The sequence below is a fragment of the Piliocolobus tephrosceles genome, chromosome 11, assembly GCF_002776525.5.
Source record: "Piliocolobus tephrosceles isolate RC106 chromosome 11, ASM277652v3, whole genome shotgun sequence".
NCBI classification, from domain to species: Eukaryota; Metazoa; Chordata; class Mammalia; order Primates; family Cercopithecidae; genus Piliocolobus; species Piliocolobus tephrosceles.
In genome coordinates, this window is record NC_045444.1 from 89,923,214 (window position 1) to 89,937,125 (window position 13,912).

Genomic DNA, 13,912 nt, shown 5'->3' on the forward strand with positions numbered 1-13,912 from the left:
GGAGTATTATTCAATGGTACCATATCTAAAGTTGCTTATTTGTTTTTGCTAATTTATTAAGTTTGGTTTAATTTTTATTTGAAAAACTGAAGTTATATGAAAAGGTTTCATCATCTGGAGTTCTAACGAATGCTTTCCTCTTCATTAAGTCACGCCATGGCATGTTTATAGAACTTACAGGTGTCAGCTCAGCCTGTTCTTCTGTGAAGTCAATATGACGCTTGGCCTGCTTGCTGGAACATCTCAGAGAAATAGCATGCTGTGAAAATGGAGTAAGGAAGAAAATGATAGGTAAAGGAGGTGAAACGGGCAGCTCTCATTACCATGCAGGAAGAGAAAAAGATCAATGAAGTGAAACAAAACAGTAATGAAACAAAATAGTAATGAAAAGTTGCATGCAATTACCTTTCATTCTCTTATATGCAAAAATTATAAAGGTAAGACCCAGATGATCCTAACCCTTGATAATTTAAGGATAACCTCACTCCACTTCTGGACAGTAGAGTTCTATGAAATAATTGTGCAGAAACATTATGTCCAATACCAATTCATGCTAACAAACCTCAACTGGCCCTTAACCACTGTTTGGCAGTGCTCTTTTTCCCCTTATGTTATGCCCGTTCTAAGTCTCTATGTTCTTCAAGCTTCTAGCTTCCCTCTCCCCTCTCTTCATATGACTGCACTTCCTTCCATGTGAGAAAGCTACACCCATTTATCATGAGGATCTTCATTAGAATGTACCTTGTAATTATGCCCATATTTTTATTCCTCCCTCAAATTCTAGATGAATAAATGTGTTTTGTTTCCCCTTCCAAAGCTAAGCATGTTCTAGATCTCATTCATTCCCCCTCCTAAAGAGAGAGTATCTTTAGTCTCTGATACTCAACTAGATCAGTCCATTGAGGGTGAGGAGAAGAGGAAAGTGTTCAATTCTGGGTACTGTCCTCTTGTTTCTCCTCTCCACTGCCAAATTCCCTGAATTCATGCTAGAAGGTGCCTCCTCCACTTCCCAACCACTCATTTATCCCTTAATTTCTTGCAATCTTTCTTTCCTAAAGCCTTCATCCTTTGAGTTATAATGTATTCTGTAATTCATTCTCAAAGTCATCAAGAACTTTTTAACGAAAAAGGTTTTCTGTTTTTTCCATCATAGTTTCTACCACACTGTACCAAAATCACTTGTCTGGTTGTCTATATCCTCCCCTCCACCACTCCATACAATAAATTATCACTTCATAAGGACATTGTTTTTTGTTGTTATTGTTTTTAAGATGGAGTCTCACTCTGTCGCCTGGACTGGAGTGCAGTGGCATGATCTCAGCTCACTACAACCTCCGCCTTCCGGGTTTAAGCAATTTTCCTGCCTCAGCCTCCCGAGTAGCTGGGATTACAGGCGCTTGCCACCACGCCTGGCTAGTTTTGTACTTTTAGTAGAGATGGGATGTCACCATGTTGGTGAGGCTGGTCTTGAACTCCTGACCTCAAGGGATCCACCCACCTCCACCTCCAAAAGTTCTGGGATTACAGGCATGAGCCACTGCGCCCGGCCAACATTGTGTATTATATTCCAGTTTTATCCCTTACATCCCACCACAGTGCCTAGGCACTCAAATATTTACAGAATGTATGAATAACTTTCTACTTGACCTTCATGCCACATGCTTGAAACCAGATCAAGATGGTTTTTGTTTTTCCCTCTGTATTTTCTCATTAAACATATTCTGTTTCAATTACTACATCAACAGGAGGCCCATCAAATCTATACTGCCAGTTTCCCTTTTCTTAGGAAACAGATACTGAAGTATTAAGGAATATAAGGGAATGATAAATGCAACCAACTCTCAAAGGATTCAGGAAAAATAAATACAGACATAGCACAATAATGTGGTAAAATGTTAAAAATTACATGGCTAATGAATTTCATGAGTTCTTTGTACTATTCTTTAAAGGTTTTGTAAGTATAATATTTCAAAATAATTTTTTTAAAAAACATCACTTCTTTTACTCCATCGTGCACAAGTGTCCATCATATTTCCAAATGCTTACTGGTTAAACTTTTTAAAAACCTAAATCTGGGCTGGGCGCAGTGGCTCACGCCTGTAATCCCAGCCCTTTGGGAGGCTGAGGCAGGCAGATCACTTGAGGTCAGAAGTTCGAGACGAGCCTGGCCAACATAGTGAAACCCCGTTTCTACTAAAATTACAAAAAATAGCCAGGAGTGGTGGCTTGTGCCTGTAGTCCCACCCAGCTACTCTGGAAGCTGAGGCAGGAGAACTGCTTGAACCTGGGAGCCAGAGGTTGCAGTGAGCCGAGATGGCGCCATTGCACTCCAGCCTGGGCAACAGAATGAGACTGTCTCAAAAAAAAAAAAAATTAAATCCGAAGTATTCAACAAGAGATGTTAAACATAAAACAGTACAATGGAATACTATAGCTATTACGCAGTATACCCTTACCAGAAAAGGATATATGTGAAATGACAAAAACAATACAAAATAGTAAATAAAGATTAAAAATTCATGTTACAGTAACATGAATAAAAAGGGATTATGGAATAATATAGCTTTTTAATGTTAATTAGGTCCATTTCCATAAAGTACCTATTTTCTTACCAAAAAATATTATCTGCTCCAAGTCTAATCTTTGCCTACTCTTTATCACTACTTTCATAAATCTAAAAGCTGTGCTCAAAATATGTAACAAAAAACGTCCAGTGAGTCTCCCACGGGGAAAAAAATGAATTTAAAGGTCAATTCTCTGTATAAATTTTGCTATAAATTTTCTCAGTTTTGAAACTTTCATTTGTATTACAAAGTGTTGTATCATTTTGTTTGATAAAAACTTTCTATCAATCTTACAAAAACTCACCACAAATCTCTGCAAAGTTATGAACCACTACTTTCTTGAACTGAATCTATAACATGTTAAAACAAAGTGCCATTTACAAGCCAGAGTCCTTGGGGTGGGGTGGGAATGCACGTATTAAAAAGCATTGATCTGGCCAGCCGCAGTGGCTCACGCCTGTAATCCCAGCACTTTGGGAGGCCCATGCGGGTGAATCATTTGAGGTTAGGAGTTCAAGACCAGCCTGGCCAACAGGGTGAAACTCCGTCTCTACAAAACATACAAAGACAAGCCAGGTGTGGTGGTGCATGCCTGTAGTCACAGCTACTAGGGAGGCTGAGACACGAGAATCGCTTGAATCCAGGAGGTGGAGACTGCAGTGAACTGAGATTGCGCCACTGCACTCCAGCCTAGGTGAAAGAGTGAGACCCTGTCTCAAAAAATAAATAAAATAAATAAAAACCATTTATCTGAACATAGGAGCCAAACCATTATAAAGAAATGGCCTTGGCCGGGCGCGGTGGCTCAAGCCTGTAATCCCAGCACTTTGGGAGGCCGAGACGGGCGGATCACGAGGTCAGGAGTTCGAGACCATCCTGGCTAACACGGTGAAACCCCGTCTCTACTAAAAAATACAAAAAGCTAGCCGGGCGAGGTGGCTGGCGCCTGTAGTCCCAGCTACTCGGGAGGCTGAGGCAGGAGAATGGCGTAAACCCGGGAGGTGGAGCTTGCAGTGAGCTAAGATCTGGCCACTGCACTTCAGCCCGGGCGACAGAGCGAGACTCCGTCTCAAAAAAAAAAAAAGAAATGGCCTTGTACCAAAGTAGTGGTTACAAATAAAACACTTCCTTGTGACAGCTAACACTTTAGATTACAACCAGAAAGAAGTGGAGGCTTATGACCACTCATTAGTGTTTCAATAGATTTCCCTCATCTTTACTAACACGTGTATGCATTTTCCACAAATCGTATGTCGAAAGTAAGAATAGCATGATGGTTAAGAATGGAGACCCCAGTGCTAGAGTGCCTGGGTTCAAGCCCCAGCTTGGCCATTTATTGGCAAGGTGATTCTGGGCCTATCATTTAACCTGTTTCCTCATGTGCAAAATGGGGATAATCATAGCATTTATCTTCAAAGGTTGGCATAAAAATTATGAATGATTAATATTACTACTAAAAATGAGAACTGCCAGCCCTCATCTTAATTGTATTTAAGCTTTATTTAGCTTAGAGCTAGAAGTTAACTTAATTTTACTTAAAATATTGAGAAAAATTACAAAACCACCACAAGATGGGGATATTATTACATACGTCTCCTCTGCCTTTTTCTCTCCTGCCTATGTAGTTCTGTCTGTAGGTCCGGCTCTGAGAGCACTGGCCAGTCTACTTGTCTTGATTTTCCTTCAATTCTGTGATGAAGTAGCATAATATGGTGGTATGAGCTCTACAACCAGTATGTTTGAGTTCAAACCCTTAGGCAAGTTATTTAGTCTCTTTCTACCTCAGTTCCTTCCACTGTAAAAGAGAGATAATCGTGCCCTCCACAAGGTGTTGCACAACGTCTGTTAAGACATAAAACACAATGGCTAACAGAACAAGCACTCAATTTTTCTGTTTTGCCCCCTTTCCTCTTTATTCTGCTCTCCTTCTACTGGATATTATATAGCCAGTAAATCTGTGAATGTTTTAAAAACATTTCTTTTTGTTTTATAGCCCCTATTCATTTTAAATAGATGAATATATTTCTTTTTTTTTTGGAGATGGAGTCTCGCTCTGTCACCCAGGATGGAGTGCAATGGCATGACCTTGGCTCACTGCAACCTCTGCCTCCTGGATTCAAATGAGTCTCCTGCCTCAGCCTCCCGAGTAGCTGGGATTACAGGTGTCTGGCACCATGCCAGGCTTTTTTTTTTTTTTTTTTTGTATTTTTAGTAGAGACGGGGTTTCACCATGTTGGCCAGCCTGGTCTCGAACTTCTGACCTCAAGTGATCCGCCTGCCTTGGCCTCCCAAAGTTCTGGGATTACAGGCGTGAGCCACTGCACCCGGCCAGATGAATATATTTCTAGTATTGTCTAAAAAAAGGTCTTTTACCAGCCCTCCACAAACCCAAGACAAAAACAGGCCTAAACCTAAATAAAGATGCTTTTTACTTCTGCAGAGAAAAAAAAAAAAAATCACACAGATTTCCAAGAAACACAAATAGTAAGTGTCAGGGCATATGCGCCAGTGATTATTGGGGGGGGTGTATTTGAAACATGTTTGTGTGAATTAGGCTTTTCCCCCAGATTTCACTAAATCTTCAGCCTCTTTTTTCATCTGATACTTATTCCTTTATTTTATTTTATTTTACTTTTTGAAACGGAGTCTCACTATCGCCCAGGCTGGAGTACAGTGGCACCATCTCGGCTCACTGCAACCTCTGCCTCCCAGGTTCAAGTGATTCTCCTGCCTCGGCCTCCCAAGTAGCTGAGATTACAGGTGCCTGCCACCACGCCCAGCTAATTTTTGTATTTTTAGTAGAGATGGGGTTTCACCATGTTGGCTAGGATGGTCTGGCACTCAGGACCTCAGGTGATCCGCCTGCCTTGGCCTCCCAAAGTTCTGGGATTACAGGCGTGAGCCACTGTGCCGACGTTACCTATTCCTTTAAATTTGGCAAAAGGTTTTGCTGAATCTTAAGAAAACTTGATGATTATATTATGTATATTATGATGAAAAAATCCTTTGAATCTGCTATAAAGTAATAGCTTTACAAAGTATTTTCATTTTAAAAATACGTTGTCATGTATAAAATTCTAAATTCAAAAAAATTATTAAAATTTAATAATCCCACCAGAAAAATAAAGGTAAATTCTAACATTAACCTTTAATTAGTAATATCCTACTTTATATGAAAATTATAACATGAAATTACCACTTAAATTTGCAAACTGTTGTCTTATTGAGATGTTTTATCAGTTAACAGGAATAAAAGTACCACAAAGATGAGTAAATCAGTTGCAACATATTTTGTAATGGTTGAGAAATAGCCTTTATTACAATTTATTTCAACTACAGTGAATTCTAGTTTTAAAAACATGGCATATGGTCATTATTGCTGACAGACTTTATGATAATATTGACTGAAGTTATTCTGTAATTCATTTGGGAAATAATTATTTTTAACAATCAGCTACACTAAGATTTTTATGAAGATTGGGAAGCAAACGTTGTGGTTTTAGAACTCAAACACAGGATTTCTCAGTTATCTGACCCACTTAATCTTGTCAGTATTGGCTTTGATGAAATATTATGAGGCTTAAATGAGATAACATATGTGAAGTGCTGGAAGTACAGTATTTTAACAAAAGCCGAGCAAAAGAAAGGCAGGCAAAAAAGATAAACTCTTTGAGAAGTTAAATTGTACTGTGCCTGTCCATGGTGACAGGCAGAAAGACAAGCCACAATATTACTTTTAGATGGGCAACTTAACTACTCATGTCCCCAGGATGAAACAGTATTAATTTCAAATTGGTATTTTTAACCGGTATTTGTATCACTAAATTTCAGTAAAAGCCACTATTCTATGCTGGGTTTCTCTAAACAGTTAAGTATAATTACTGGCTCTAGAGAACCTAGATATGAAAAAAGAGTTCACTATTAAAGAGTTTTTATGTATGTTACTTCACAGTCATCATCCTGAAAAAAAAATGCTGCTAATTTTAGAGTGTAGGCTTCTAGATTTAAAATGGTGGAATGAACACATGCATATATTTGTTCATTCAAATATTTGAGTGCTTTTTTTTTTTTTTGAGATGGAGTTTCGCTCTATCACCCAGGCTAGAGTGAAGTGGTGCGATCTTGGCTCCCGGGTTCAAGTGATTCTCCTACTTCAGCCTCCGGAGTAGCTGGGAATACAGGCATGCACAACCAAGCCTGGCTAACTTTTGTATTTTTAGTGGAGACGGGGTTTCACCAGATTGGTCAGGCTGGTCTTGAACTCCTGACCTCAAGCAATCCACCTGCTCAGGCCTCCCAAAGCGCTGCGATTACAGGCGTGAGCCACCACGCCGGGCCAAATATTTGAGTGCGTATGAGCCAAGTACTATTCTAGATGTGATGAGTACATCAGGAATTTAAAAAATGAAAAATCTCTCTCCTCCTGAAGCTGATATTCAAGTTGGAGAGGACAATTAAAAAGTAATGTGTATAGTATGTTAAATGGAGATAAGTACTAAAGAGAAAAAAAAAAACAAGATAAAAAGTAATCAAAGGCTGAGCACGGTGGCTCACAGCTGTAATCCTAGCACTTTTGGAGGCCAAGGTTTGGGGATTGCTTGAGCCCAGGAGTCTGATTCAGTGCCTGGGCAATATAGTGAGACACCATCTCTTCAAAAAATTTAAAAAATTAAATGGGCATGATGTCATATGCCTGAGGTCCCAGCTACTCCGGAAACTGAGGCAGGAGGATCCACTGAACCCAGGAAGCAGAGGTGACAGAGAGCCAAGATGGTACCACTGCACTCCAGCCTGAGTGACAGAACGAAAATCTGTCTCAAAAAAAAAAAAAAAAAAAAAAAAGGTAATAATAGGGCAGAGTAAGGGGAGCTCCATTTTTAAATAGCATGATCAAAGAACACCTCAATGAGAAAGTGACACTTGAGCAAATTCCAGAAGGTAGCTAGAAGTATGTTATACAGAAGACTGGGAAAGGGCGTCCAGGAAGGGTTGAGTAAGTGCAAAGGCTAAGAGGCAGGCTTTGGCTACTGGAAGAGAACAAGTATGGGACAGTATGGCTAGTGGGGTAAGGGACAGAAGGAAGAAAAATAGGGTCAGTGGTAACGGGAAAGCAGATCAGGCAAGGCTCTATAGGCCATTATAGGGGTTTGGGCTATACTTTGAGATGCAAAGCCTTTAGGTTTGAAAAGAGATGATCTGACTTACCTTTCAAAAGGATCACTCTGGCTGCAGTGTGGATAATAGACTGTCAAGGGAAAGGTGAATGCAGAAAGACCAGGTGGAAGTCTATTCAAAAATCTAGATCAAGATGAAGTTGGCTTGGTGGCAGTGAAGGTGGTGAGAAGTGATCATATTCTAGATATATTCTGAAGATAAGACCAACAGAATTTGCTGCTGGATTGGAAGAGAGGTAGAAAGAAAATAAGTAGATAGAGACTCCAAGGAGTTTGCTTTATGAACTAAATGGATGGCATATCTATCAATTGAGATAGAGAAGACAGTGGGAGAAATAAGTCTGAAGAAAAAGAGCAGAACTTGAGGTTTAGACCAGTTAAATTTGAGCAATCTACTTGTGATGGTTAATTTTAGGTTATCAACTTCAATGGATGAAGGAATACCTAGAGAACCTGGTAAAGCATCTGGGTGTCTCTGAAGAGTGTCTCCAGAGGAGATGGTGTATGAACCAGGACTGAGTGGGGAAGACCCATCATCATTGTGGGTAGGCACCATCCAATTGACTGAGGGCCCCAGACAGAACAAAAAATGCAGAGAAAAGGTGCTTTCTTCCCTCTTTCCTAGAGATGGGACACTCTTCTCTTGCTCTTGGACATCAGAACTCCAGGTTCTCCAGTCTTTGTACCGCAGGCCTTATACCGGCAGCCTCCCTTGGGTACCCAGGCCTTCAGCCTAGGACTGATAATTACACCATGGGCTTTCCTGGTCCTGAGGCTTTCTGACTTGGACTGAGCCACACTACCACCATCCTATGGTCTCCAGCTTGCAGACAGCCTGTCATATGACTTCTCAGCCTTCGTAAAGGTGTGGGTCAATTTCCATAATAAATCCCCACTCATATCCTATTGGTTCTATCTCTTTGGAGAAATATAATACGCAATTATACATCCAAATAGAGATAATGATTAGAGATGGAATATATGTACTTGGAGTTCAGGAGAAAGGGACTGGCCAAAGATACCTATATTTCCTTGAATCTAAGAAGATTTGATGCTGGTACTTTCTTGATCTTTATCAGAAACTTTCAACAGAAGAACTTCATGCAACATACTGTAACTGCCACCTTGCTGATCGTGACTAACAGGTGCCACACGATTTAAAATGTGGTTTCTCAACCTTGTCACTATTTTGGGCCAGATAATTATCCTTCAGGTGGGTTGTCCTGTGCACTGTTGGATGTTTAGCACCACCTCTGGCCTCTACCCACTAGATGCCAGTAGTAGCACATTCCTTTGATGGACAACCAAAAATGTTGCATATCCCCAGCAGGATAAAGTAGCCCAAGTTGTGAAGCATTGTTTTACAGGGATTAAAATGGGGGTGGGAAGATGGGGAAAATACGCATATGGCTGAGTGGTAACCAATTTAGCAAAGCTGAATGCTGGGCCAGCACTGGAGAAAAGCAGAGGAGCACTCAATTTATATCGTGTAACCTCAGAAGTCCCCAGAAGCAAGAGCAGACAAGTGATGGTGAGACTAAAAGCAGGAAGAATGGTTGAAAACACATTTAAGAAAGCAGCTAATTCTCAGATTCCCTCCTTTACTCACTTGCCCATGAGCAGCGATCTCAGGTACAGATTAATATCCACTCACAAGACCCAACAGACTACAGCTTGAAGCCAGATTCACTCAGCTCTGTATAAAGAAAAAGAGGACATGCTGGCATGCTAGCATCAGACATGCCATCTTCAGAGGGAGTCCATACAGCTCACCACGGGCCCTTTTTTTGGGGCCCATAAGTGATAGCTCATTGTAAGGGAAAGAGACCACGTGGTAAGTGCAGAAAACACCCTGGCTTAGGGAAACTTCATGCTCAATGGGAACCAGCAGTACCTTGTAACAGCTAATGAGGGTAAGTTTCACGGCCCCTTAAAGAACATGTTCATGCTCATTTACAAGAGTTATTACACTGCTGGCCAGGTGCAGTGGCTCCCAAAGTGTAATCCCAGCACTTTGGGAGGCCGAGGCAGGCAGATCACTTGAGGTCAGGAGTTCGAGACCAGCCTGGCAAACATGAGGGAACCCTGTCTCTACTAAAAAAAAGAAATACAAAAATTAGGCATGGTGGCACGTGCTTGTAATCCCCGCTACTCGGGAGGCTGAGGCACGAGAATCATGTGAACCTGGGAGGCAGAGGTTACAGTGAGCTCAGACTGTACCACTGCACTACGGCCTGGGCAACAGAGTGAGACTCTGTCTCTAAAAAAAAAAAAAAAAAAAAAAAAAAGTTACACTGCACACCACGAAATCAAGGTCTGTGTCTTTTCATAGGCTAATTTAGTTATTCATGGACAGTTTTCCTGGTCCATATACATTCACCAACAGGGGTCAATTTCATAATAAACAATATTACCTGGAGATATTCTATATTTAATTCTTAATCCAGTATGTGTCCAGGAAAAGAATGTCAGGAGAAGGAAAACCCAAGGTCATTTTCCATGAAGAAAAGGACTCAGACCTACTGTTAACCGTCTCTGCCTAGAGCAGTGGTGATTCTCAAATGGGGGTGGATTTTGTCCTACAAGGAACATGTAACAATGTCTGTGGACGTTTTTAGTTGTCACAACTGAAGAAGGTATGTGTACTACCGACATCCAGTGTGTACAGGCCAGGGATGCTGCTAAACATCCTACAATGCATAGGACAGCCACTCACAAAAGAAAACTAGCCCAAATGTCAACAGTGCTGATAGCTGAGAAACCCTGACCTAAAAGGATTTGATGAAAGCTCACAGACTGGAACAATGGGGATCATCCTCATGTTCCAGCCCTTCTTTCCCAAATGGGCTACTGAAACACTTGGCAGCCAGCATAGAAGACTGGAAGAACCTTCTCCAGATAAGCTCACCAGCCTAAGAAAAAAGACCTAAGGATAATCCCAAAGACTCCAAAAAAAAAAGAATTTTAAAGATGCAATTAATGGAACACAATTTGGCTTGAACCAGAGAAATTTAATCAATTGAGATAAAGTCTGAAATTGAAATAGTGATCACTATATAGAAAATTAAAGTCTGAAATTGAAATAGTGATCACTATATAGAAAATTAAATATTTTTAAAAACCTATTCATTCCAGTAAAAGTAAAATGATATTCTAGAAAGGGAATGTAGTCATAAGAGTATATGGAGGTTAGCAGTAAATTCCAAGTATATAGTCATTTTAACATAAACACTGAATATTAGTTCAATCAAAATATATTTGGAGAATGGAAGAACAGGAAGGGAGAAGTGAGAAGAAGTTGTGTATAGACAGCTATACCCTCATCTTCTGGAGTGAAAAGTCAACAGGTAATACATACAACTAAAAAAAAAAAACCAAGAAATGGCAATGTGTATGTAGATTTAATGATAAAGAGGTAAATTCCCTAAGAGTTAGCTAAATGAGCAAAAATTACTTACCTCTGGGAGCAGAATATGATGTGTATGTGGGTAAAGGACAGTTGTCTGTAACATATCTCATAGAACTATTTAACGCCATGGATGAAAAACTAAAATATTTTTAAAACCGTATTTGCATTTAAAGACAATTTGATACATGAGTTCAGGATATATTAAAGCTTGCCTCAGTTTATTTGAATCAGAACAGACTAGACCTACGAAAAAAGCATACTGAACCAAGTTCCGGGTTTGTTAAACCACCTTTCTATACTCCTAGGTGAAGCAAAAGAACAGGCTAGCTAGGTAAGACTTTTTAACTCCTTTCCCTGCTATAGTCCTGGTTTACTCACCAAACCTTACATTAAACTCTCATATTAAACACTACACCATTGAGTACTGGTATTCTTTGCAGTATTCACAGTGATATACATGGATACCACTAGATACCATTTGAAGTGTCCTTGCTGGGAGAGAGGAACTTCTCATGTTTTACTTCAATTTGCCCCTATATTGTATGAACTTTTATAACAAGCACATTTTACAGACAGAAAAACAGACATGCATATGGTATTAGAAGATCCTTAATGATTAGTTTATAACTTGTCCTCATGCATCTTAACCCAACTCAAAATACTGTAAACTGACTGGAAGTAATATCAACGTACAAAACAAAGAATGGCCAAGAAAGCACACCCCTAATAAAATACTGCTCATACCCTAAATATAATTCCCAGGTATCACAAAATAGAAATCGGTTTTCTTTCTTCTTTTTTTTTTTTGGAGATGGAATCTTGCTCTGCTGCCAGGGTGGAATGCAGTGGCACAATCTCGGCTCACTGCAACCTCTGACTCCCTGGTTCAAGCGATTCTCCTACCTCAGCCTCCCGAGTAGCTGGGATTACAGGCATGCGCCACCACATCCAGCTAACTATTTTTAGTAGAGATGGGGTTTCACCATGTTGGCCAGGATGGTCTCAAACTCCTGACCTCAGGTGATCCACCCACCTCGGCCTCCCAAAGTGCTGGGATTACAGGCGTGAGCCACCACATCAGGCCTAGAAATCAGTTTTCAAGTTCTCTATAGAATATATACCACTTAGATAAGTTTCAGTTTAAATAAATGAAAGTTTATTCTTCAGATTGATAAGACTGGCTAACTTTCTTAGAAATAATTCAAGTTTATCTCCAAATCACCATGATTAATACTCCTTTTGTGCTCCACAGTACCAAAAACAAAGTTATGCACAAGGGCGGGTACCAAGAGTTACTGACTGATGGAAATTAATCCAAAGAATTAAATTAGGAAAAAAAATCAATGATGTCAAGTAACAGTTAAAATTCAAGATTTTACTTTAGTACTGATTATTCATAAATAGATTCTTTTATCCCATATTAGAGTATTGTAAACACAAGCTTATTGGAAAGGTTGACTTAACTTTACCCCACTTTTCTTCTTTCTTGCTGCTACCCTATGACAGAATTACCGTCTCTCTGATGAAAAGAATTCAATAAAGGACTCTATTTCACCAAACTCAGCTTTTGTTAGACTTGTTATCACAAATCTCTTCCCCACCTTATCCAGTCACATGCTGAAACATATTCCATCTTTTAAAAATCTGTTCATGAATAACTTATGGTTCTCTGAACCACCCTATCAGGAAGGCAGATACAGTACTACAAACTCCGGCTAGGCTCGGTGGCTCACACCTGTAATCCCAGCACTTTGGGAGGTGGGCGGATCACGAGGTCAGGAGTTCAAGACCAGCCTGGCTAACAGGGTGAAATCTCGTCTCTACCAAAAATACAAAAATTAGCCAGGCATGGTGGCATGCGCCTGTAATCCCAGCTACTCAGGAGGCTGAGGCAGGAGAATCACTTGAACCCGGGAGACAAGGTTGCAGTGAGCCGAGATCATGCCATTGCACTCCAGACTGGGCGACAGAACAAGACTCCGTCTATAAAAAAAAAAAAAAAATCTGTTTATGAATAACTTTTGGTTCTCTGAACCACCCTATCAGGAAGGCAGATATAGTACTACGAAATCCATTTTACTTGTGAGAAATTGATGTTTAAGAGAATAACTCATTTAAGGTTAGTGAGTGGCAAGGAAAACTTATAATCAAGTTTCTGATTCCACACCTGTTGGCCCTTTCCAATACACCATACTGACTCTTCGATAATGAAATGGACAGCCGGGCACAGTGGCTCATGTCTGCAATCCCAGCACTTTGGGACACCAAGGCGGGTGGATCACCTGAGGTCACACGGAGTTTCAGATGGAGTTTGAGACCAGCCTGGCCAACATGGTGAAACCCCATCTCTACTAAAAATACGAAAATTAGCTGGGCATGGTGGTGAGTGCCTGTAATCCCAGCTACTTGGGAGTCTGAGGCAGGAGAATCACTTGAAGCTGGGAGACACAGGCTGCAGCAAGCCAAGATCACACCACTGCACTCCAGCATGGGCGACAAGAGTACAAACTTCATCTCAAAAAAAAAAAAAAAAGATAATGAACTGGAGTTGACCCTGTAAACTAGAATCTTGGAGGATCACAATGATGATATGAGTGGTTTTCTTAAGTTTTACTTTAAATCAACATACATTTAAAAGCAACTATCAGCTGAATAAATAAATGGCTTTGCAAATCATTTTAATTTTTCAAATCACATGAAATGACTCAAATTACAATAAAAAATACCATTCAAGAACTTCCAAATACTAGTCATGAGAATAAAAA

General features: G+C 40.1%; 1 protein-coding gene across 1 annotated transcript in view; it reads right to left on the minus strand.

Moving 5' to 3' along the window:
* Positions 1-13,912, minus strand: part of RAPH1 (Ras association (RalGDS/AF-6) and pleckstrin homology domains 1) — a 106,246-nt gene that overhangs the window by 42,502 nt on the left and 49,832 nt on the right. The window lies entirely within an intron of this gene.